This window comes from Carcharodon carcharias, chromosome 3 (genome assembly GCF_017639515.1).
Source record: "Carcharodon carcharias isolate sCarCar2 chromosome 3, sCarCar2.pri, whole genome shotgun sequence".
Lineage (NCBI taxonomy): Eukaryota > Metazoa > Chordata > Chondrichthyes > Lamniformes > Lamnidae > Carcharodon > Carcharodon carcharias.
Window position 1 is genome coordinate 225,052,834 of NC_054469.1, and position 9,626 is coordinate 225,062,459.

General features: G+C 49.9%; 1 long non-coding RNA gene across 1 annotated transcript; it reads left to right on the forward strand.

Annotated features, from left to right (window-relative positions):
* The first annotated feature begins 683 nt into the window (after nt 1-683).
* Nucleotides 684-3,509, forward strand: LOC121275682. The gene is made up of 2 exons (XR_005942539.1): nt 684-759; nt 3,032-3,509. It is a non-coding gene; the product is annotated as an uncharacterized LOC121275682 (long non-coding RNA).
* The last annotated feature ends 6,117 nt before the right edge of the window (nt 3,510-9,626 follow it).

Genomic DNA, 9,626 nt, shown 5'->3' on the forward strand with positions numbered 1-9,626 from the left:
TTTCCCTAATTCCCATTGACTCCAGTTTTGCTAGGGCTCCTTGATGCCACACTCGGTCAAATGCAGCCTTGATGTCAAGGGCAGTCACCCTCACCTCACCTCTGGAGTTCAGCTCTTTTGTTTGAACCAAGGCTGCAGTCAGGAGTGGCCTCAGAGGAACCCTAACTGGGCGCCAGTGAGCAGGTTATTGCTAAGCGAGTAATGCTTGATAGCACTGTTGATGACCCCTTCCATCACTTTACTGACGATTGAGGGTAGACTGATGGGGCAGTAATTGGCCGGGTTGGATTTGTCCTGCTTTTTGTGTACAGGACATACCTGATTTTCCACATAGCCTGGCAGATGCCAGTGTTGTAGCTGTACTGGAACAGTTTGGCTAGGGGCGCAGCAAGTTCCGGAGCACAAATTTTCAGTACTATTGCCAGAATATTGTTAGGGCCCATTGCAGTGTCCAGTGCCTTCAGCGTTCAGTGGAGGTGATGGGGTCTGAGCCGTTGGCTGGATAGCAGGCCTTCCTTTAGAGAAGTCCACTGAATTACGAGCCAATCAGGCAATTAACAAGCCTTCCATGGGATCTGGACCCTTAGTGAAGGAAGTTCCGCATGCCGAGAGCTGCCGGCCAATCCGAGACCAGTAACTGTTTTGCTCAACAGCGCCATCAGGAAGCCAGTGGCTGCTGCCGGAATGACACCCACTGGAGGACTGGATCACGAAGCAACTCAGGCCAGAGGAAAGTGATGGCAGGACGGGTTTCACAGGGTGAGAGTCACAGGGGAGGGCTGTTGAGGGTGGGTCAGGCAGCGGGTAGGGGTTTGGCTTTCAAAGGGCCCCCCCCGTCCCTCCCACTTCCTGATGTCGGTACCTTGATCAGGCACTGAGTGCTTTTGAATGAGCGAACCCCTCTCCCTGCCCAGAAGATCACAAACACCCCGCATGTCATACTGCCTGTGTGGCTACAAGCCCGCTCGCCGGTTGGTGAATACCAGCGGCTGTGGGAGGAGGCCCTTAAGTGGGCATTAATTGCCCACTTAAAGACCTCAATCGGTGACTGGGTGGAAAGGCAGTATACAGGCCTTCTGCCATGTACCTAACTGAGGTGGGGGTGGGATGGTGGTGGATTCCCTGCCCACCACCAATCCCCACTTCCCCCCCACCAATCCCCACTCCCCCCACCAATCCCCAAACCTCCACCACCAATCCCCAAACCTCCACCACCAATCCCCACTCCCCCCCCACCAATCCCCACTCCCTCCCCACCAATCCCCACTCCGCCCCCACCAATGCCCACTCCCTCCCCACCAATCCCCACTCCCCCCCCACCAATCCCCACTCCGCCCCCACAAATCCCCACTCCCCTCCCACCAATCCCCAATCCCCCCCACCACAAATCCCCACTCCCCCCCACCACAAATCCCCACTCCCCCCCACCACCAATCCCCACTCCCTCCCCACCAATCCCCACTCCGCCCCCACAAATCCCCACTCCGCCCCCACAAATCCCCACTCCCCTCCCACCAATCCCCAATCCCCCCCACCACAAATCCCCACTCCCCCCCACCACAAATCCCCACTCCCCCCCACCACCAATCCCCACTCCCTCCCCACCAATCCACACTCCCCCCCACCACCAATCCCCACTCCCTCCCCACCAATCCCCACTCCCCCCCTGCCAATCCCCACTCCCCCCCCACCAATCCCCACTCCCCCCCACCAATCCCCACTCACCCACTACCAATCCCCACTCACCCCACCACCAATCCCCACTCCCCCCCACCACCAATCCCCACTCCCCCCCACCCCCGGCGATTAAATGCCCTTCCTGCCCCCAAACTCGCTGGGGGGGGGGTGTGGAGAGCATAAGATACCCGCCCAGAGTTAATCTAACTGGACAGTTAGCCTTTTCTCAGAATCTCATTTGTCTTAAAGGTCTTAACACAGTGGAAGGTTGAAGAAATAAAGGAGTGCAGATCAGATAGATCTTTAATGGTGAGAGTGCAGGTAGGAAAGGCAGTAAAATGTGCCAGCCAGGCACCGGGGCTGCAGAGCTGACTGATCCTCCAGTGAGGTGGAGGCCGGAATTTTTGGCTCGGCGAGAGGTGGGGGGAGGGGGCGGGGCCCGCTGGCTAAGGGGGGGGCGGGGCCCGCTGGCTAAGGGGGGGGCGGGGCCTGCTGCCTAAGGGGGGGGCGGGGCCCGCTGGCTAAGGCATAAAATGATGCGCGGTGATGTCAAGCGTGCGTCCCAGCGTTCAGTTTGGCGGGCACACAGCCAATCGGTTGCTCGCCCGCCGAATTGTCAAAGGTCTATTCAGACATTTCAATATCAATTAAAGTTATTAACTGAGCTGCCCGTCCAACCTGGCGAGGGGCGGGGGTGCGGTGGGGGGAGTGGGGGGGGTGGGTGGGGGTGGGGGGGGTGGGTGTGGTGTGGTTGGGGGGTCAGGGGGAAGAGCCCAGGCCAGGTGGCCTTCGCGTTTCTCATGGAGCCTTATCCGCAGGCAGGGTGAGGTTTCATGAAGGGTTTATAAATTAAATAAATGTTTTAACTGATGTTTCTCGGCATGTCCCAGCTCACGTGACACCATCACATGTCTTAAAAATATTTTCTTTCCTTTCTTTTAATCTTTAAACCTGAAAGTTTAAACAAAAGAGCGCAGGCCCCGACTCAGGGAGCCCCCCCAACTCCACCCACCACCCCCCCACCACCCCCCCAACACCCCCTCAACTACCCCACCACCCCCCCACCCCCCCAACCACCACCTGCACTTCCAAGCGCACGTCACGCTGGGCACCCACATAAAATGGCAGCACGGACCCAATCGGGGGTGCCAATCAGGTACCCGCCAATTCCCACCCCCTCCGGCTCAACTCCCCCTGACGGGGGGGAAATGTTCTCCCTGGAGTTTTGCCTTATGTCATGTGTGTATTGTCTGACAGGACAGAATTCCACTTTAAATATGACACTACTGTTTCGCCGTGCTACTTATAATGAATATTCCTTCTTCATGAAAGCTGTTGTGATTCCTCATTCCAGCATGAAGCTTCCTTGGCATTTATGATCCCTGGATGATTAATGGACTTGGAGAGTTCACATTGTCTCGGTGTTTGTGTCAGGCTACTGTGAGTCTTATGACGCAGCTGAGGCTGTCTTTGTTGCAAGGAATGTCTGTGATCAAACTTTAAATTGTTGTAAATATCTTTTGTTACCAACTGGCTTATCAGTAATTGTTCAGTTAAATATTGTACCCTCCATTTGAAAGGACATCATTTTATATAATTTCTGCCAACAATTTTCTTCCTATATTTCCATTTTTGTGCAGAGACTTGTGGTAATCTGAGGTGTAATACACCTTTAAGAGAATGTGAGCAGATTGACTGCGTGACTGTAAGACCCAATAGCTGTGCGGCGTGGGTTACCATGTTGATGTTAGTCCAGAGTGGGGTCTGGTTGGGGAAGCACATACCATGTTAGTGCTCTGTTGTTTGTGTAAATAAATAGTATGTGCATCGTTTCACATTGGTCTCTGTGTCTGTGGTACATTATAATTGACTCACCAGCCGACAGATAAGTGTGCAACCGATTCATGAGCAAAGCGACTCCATAGTAAAAGATAACAACTGGCGATGAGGCAAGACATGACCAGTTGATGACACCAAGGAAAGCCACGAAAATTCAACTGCAGTGAATCAGCCATGTCTTGCAGGCTGATTGCAAGTACAGCCTCACCATAGTTGTTGGAGTTATCTCCCTCCAGTATGCCACAGTTTGGCTGCATCGAGCGATTTAGTCAGACCACTGATGACTGGTCACATTATATTGGATGCCTCGCGTTTTTCTTTTTGGCCAACGAGATATTGGGGGAGGAGAAGAGGCGAGCAATCCTCTTATTGACATGTGGCAGTAAAACATGAGGTCTAATTCCTAGCCTATCAGTATCCAACGCCCCAGATTCTAAGAGCTTTGATGAGTCGGTGAATCTTGTGAAAAGCCACTTTCAGCTGAAACCCTCAGTAACAAGGCAGCGTTTTAAATTCAATGTGAGGTGTCGCGCCCCTGGAGAGACAGTCGCTTGCTATGTAGCAGCCTTAAAACAACTGACAGAGCAACTGTGAGTTTGGGATGTCGATTAATGACATGTTCAGAGACCGATTAGTGTGTGGGATTAATGAAAACGCCATTCAGAGTGTTGCTGTCAGAGACAAATTGGGATTTCAGCAAGGCGCTGGAGTTGGCGCTCGTAATGGAGACGCAGTCAGGGACTCGGGAGAAATCAAAGGGCACAAAATGGCGTCTTCCTTCACGTGGGGAGGGAGGCATCAGCTGGAAATGGTGCAGAAGCGCAGGGCTCCGGGAAAGGCTGGAAACAGCCGCCATTAACAAACCAGCAAAAAGCAATGGCTTAACAGATAGAAACCACATTCATAAAAGCAGAATTGAAACCAGGCAGCCTATAAACAAACGACAATTTAAAAGAACCGAGTGTTTCTACTGCCATCGCAATGGGCACATTATGCGATTTTGTAAAGAAAGATTGAAGCCAAATTTCAAACAAAAAGGCAGAAGTCATGAAATTTATATAATGGAGGAGCCAGAAAAAACAGAATCGGATATTTACTCATCACACAATTTAAAAATGGGTAAAACAGGGCCAATTTACGTGACAGTAGAAGTGGATACAGGCACATCCACGTCAGTCATAGGGGGACACATGTTTAAGTATCTGAATGGAGGAGGCTACTCACAGATGCCAGACTGAAGACTTACACTGACAAAAACATACAAGTGAAAGGTAAATGCAAGGTCCCAGTACAATATGGAGGACAGTCTGCTAACCTATCCCTGATAGTGGTAGCAGGAGTTGGAGGGGGTGTGGGGTCCACCTCTACTTGATCGGAACTGGCTTAAGGAAATAAAGTTGGAGTGGACTGAGAGTTTTCAACTCAGAATGAAAGATCTGCAAGAATTATTACAGAAACATGCCCCTGTGTTCAGGGAAGAGCTGGGAAAGATTCAGGGGCTGCAAGCTAAAATCCATGGGTTGAATTTTCTGGTTGGCGGTGGAGGGGCTGTGGAGGGTGCAGAGCGGGAGCGGACCCCGTTGCTCGCTATCGGGTCTGCTCCGCCATTTTACACGGTCGGACTAATTGAGGTCCACCCAGCGTACTTCACGGCTCCCGCGTAGAGCGGGAGTGGGCGGATGGCGGTGGGCGCGCTCAGGCCCCTGCGTCCAATGGCAATCCAGCGGCCTGCATATAGGAAGGCCTGGCAGCCCTGGAAAGGCTGCTCGCAATGGCTGGGCGAAGGGCTCCGCAGGGGGACAATGAATTTCATTCAAGGCCGGCGGGTAGGACAGGGGGACCAGTGTGCCCCTCGTGTTTCCGATGACTACCTTGCTGCCCTCCTTGAGGAGGTGGCCGCCCGGCGGGAGGTGCTGGTTCTCCAGGATGGGAGGAGGAGGAGGCTCCCCCCCACCACATGATGAAACGTGCCCAGGAGGAGGTGGTGAGCTCACGTGACGTGGTGCGGCACACCTGGATCCAGTGTCGCAAGCGCTTCAACCACTTGTGACACACTGGCAGCGTGAGTGCTATGTCAGCATTGAGCATTGGTCATGTAACCCAGCCGGTTGGTTTACCCCCCATGCTGCCTGCACCCCCCCAACTCAAAACAAGTCTGAGTGTTGTGACTGCATTGATCATTGACAGCGTTTGTCCTTTGCTGGGTGAGCCAGCAGAAACTGCCCATGCTAAGGTCAGCCTGGGAGTGTGATGAGGAGATGTGTTTTGCCCCCACAGCATGTGTTACACTGAGTCCCACACGGCTGGTGTGGGGACAACCTGGAGGAGCTGCACCTAGGCACAGTGCTGGAACTCCAGGATATGTCCAAGTCAGGGTACTGAGATGCTGGGAGGGGAGCTTCAAGGTGGCGTTGGCAACAAACCATCTGCTGCCCGCTGCGGTCCACATGCTTGCGCCTCCTTGTTATGGAAGGAGATACCGTGGGGTTCCTAATGTGATGTAGGTAGCATGTTAGTGCTCTGTTGTTTGTGTAAATAAATAGTATGTACTTCACTTCATATTGGTCTCTGCATCTGCAGTATATTGTAATCAACTCACCTGCCGACAGATAAGTGTGCAACCAGTTCATGAGCAAAGCGACTCCATAGTAAAACATAACAAGACTTTTGCATGGTTTGTGATCATTCTTTATTGCAAAATAAGGATTGACAAGTCTGACCATGGGATAAGAATTTTTCTTTTCAGTTATATTTCCTCTTGTTCTTTATTTTTGCTGAAGGCACAATAATATTAAATATTGATTTATTCAATAGCTTTTGTTTTAAATCAGTTTGCTAAACTGTACTGACCTAAACCAACCTAGAAATGGGATAACTTGATGGAATCATAAAATATTTCAAGCCAATGAGATAGTACAACAGAGAGAGGTGTGTCTGAGTCATAGTGAATGTGAATCATGCTATCACCTGCATTGGGAGATGATGGCATAGTGGCAATGTCATTAGACTAGTAATTCAGAGATATTGGTCTAGAGACGTTGGTTCAAATCCCACCAAGGCAGTGATTAGAATTTAAAACTAGTTTCAGTAAAACTCTCGTTGATTGTTGATAGAAAACCTAGTTCACTAATGCCCTTTAGGGAAGGAAATCTGCCATCCTTACCTGGTCTGGCCTACATGCAAATCCAGACCCACAGCAATGTAGTTGACTCTGAAATGACCTAATAACCCATTCAGTTAAGGAGCATTAAGGAGTGGATGACCATTGCTGGCATTTCCAGTGATGCATGCGCCCTATGAAAGTGTAAAAAAAAAAGCTGCACCCAACTGTCTAAAAGCAGTTCAGACTTTACTGGGTTGCACAATGCCATTTGTGGCTTCTGAGGGCACCACAATGGTAAGCAGGAAGTGTGGATGCATGTCTTGAACAAGAGGTGTGTCCCTGCCATACTGGGTAAGGACAAAAAGGTGTACTTTGCCTGCAACTGAAGTGGGCATTCCTGTATGAAAATATGGAGCATAACACCTGCTTCATTCCCCTGGCTGGAGTGCTCCAAGGATGCAGTCTTGGGAAAACCAACTTCACACATCATATAAACAAAATAAGAAGTAACCACTTATCAAAATCTGGGGCTCCTCAAACCTCACCAATTGCACATGGCGTTTTAACACTTGGGATGATGTGATATACATGTACCTTTAATGGGCAGTACTTTAAACTGCTGTCCATCAAAACCCACTACAAGATGTGATGTATAATCGCATGACTCTGCAGACAGAACATAGCAGCAGTTGTACAGATCAATTGTGCCTACATAGCCTCCCAGGTAACTCTACCAGGATGTGGTCTTATCTTCAAATAAAGAACCCACATCATTGTCTTACCAATCTTTGTTGCTTCATCAATGACCTTCCCTCCATCATAAGGTCAGAAGTGGGGATGTTCATTGATGATTGAACAATGTTCAGCACCACACATGACTCCTCAGATACTGAAGCAGACCAGGTCCCAATGCAGCAAGACCTGGACAATATCCAGGCTTGGCTGACAAGTGGCAAGTAACATTCGTGCCACACAAGTGACAAGCAATGACCATCTCCAACAAAAGAGACTCCAACCATCGCCCATTGACATACAATGGCATTACCATCACTGAATCCCCATTATCAACATCTTGGGTTGTTACCATTGACCAGAAACTGAACTGGACAAGCCATATAAATACTGTGGCTACAAGAGAAGGTCAGAGGCTGGGAATCATGCGATGAGTAACTCACCTCCTGCCTCTCCAAAACCTGACTACCATCTACATGGCACAATTCAGGAGTGTGATGGAATACTCTCCACTTCCCTGATGAGTGCAGCTCCCACAACACTCAAGAAGCTCAACACCATCCAGGACAAAGCAGCCCGCTTGATTGGCACCTCATGTGCAAACATTCACTCCCTCCACCACCAACGCACAGTGGCAACAACGTGCATCTTTTACAAGATGCACTGTAGGAATTCACCAAGGCTCCTTCGACAGCACCTTCCAAACCCATGAATGCTACCGCCTAGAAGGACAAGGGCAGCAGATACATGGGAACACCACCACCTGGAATTTCCCCTCTAAGCCACTCACCATCCCGACTTGGAATTATATCGCTGTTCCTTCACTGTTGCTGGTCAAAATTCTGGAACTCTCTCCCTAACAGCACTGTGGATGTACCTACACCACATGGAATGCAGTGGTTCAGGAAGGTGGCTCACCACCACCTCAAGGGCAATTAGGGATGGCCAATAAATGCTGGCCCAGCCAGCGACACCCACATCCCATGAATGAATAAAGAACAAAGAACAAAGAAAAGTACAGCACAGGAACAGGCCCTTTGGCCCTCCAAGCCTGCGCCGATCATATTGCCCGTCAACTAAAATATTTTACACTTCCAGGGTCCGTATCCCTCTATTCCCATCCTATTCATGTATTTGTCAAGCTGCCTCTTAAACACCACTATCGTACCTGCTTCCACCACCTCCTCTGGCAACGAATTCCAGACACTCACTACCCTCTGCGTAAAAAATTTGCCCCGCACATCTTCTCTAAAGTTTTCTCCTCTCACCTTAAATCTATGTCCCCTAGTAATTGACTCTTCCACCCTGGGAAAAATCTTCTATCTACTCTGTCCATGCCACTCATAATTTTGTAAACTCCTATCAAGTCGCCCCTCAATCTCCGTTGCTCTAGTGAGAACAATCCAAGTTTCTCCAACCTTTCCTCAAAGCTAATAACCTGGCAGCATCCTGGTAAGCCTCCTCTGCACCCTCTCCAACGCCTCCATATCCTTCTGGTAATGTGGTGACCTGAATTGCACGCAATATTCCAAGTGTGGCCTAACCAAGGTTCTATACAGCTGCAGCATGACTTCCCAGCTTTTATACTCAATACCCCTGCCAATGAAGGCAAGCATGCCATATGCCTTCCTGACTACCTTATCCACCTGCGTTGCCACTTTCAGTGACCTGTGGACCTGTACCACCCAGATCCCTCTGCCCGTTGATACACTTAAGGCTTCTGCCCTTTACTGTATAATTCCTGCCTGTATTAGACCTTCCAAAATGCATTACCTCGCATTTGTCCGGATTAAACTCCATCTGCCATTTCTCCACCCAAGTCTTCAACCGATCTATATCCCGTTGTATCCTTTGACAATCCTCTTCACTATCTGCAACTCCTCCAACCTTAGTGTCATCTGCAAACTTACTAATTAGCTCAGTTACATTTTCCTCCAAATCATTTATGTATACTACAAACAGCAAAGGTCCCAGCACTGATCCCTGTGGAACTCCACTAGTCACAGCTCTCCATTCAGAAAAGCACCCTTCCACTGTTACCCTCTGTCTTCTATGACCAAGCCAATTCTGTATCCATCTTGCCAGCTCACCTCTGATCCCGTGCAACTTTACCTTCTGTATCAGTCTGCCATGAGGGACCTTGTCAAAGGCCTTACTGAAATCCATGTATATAACATCCACTGCCCTTCCATCATCGATCATCTTTGTCACTTCCTCGAAAAACTCGATCAAGTTAGTGAGACACGAACTCCGCTTCACAAAACCATGCTGCCTC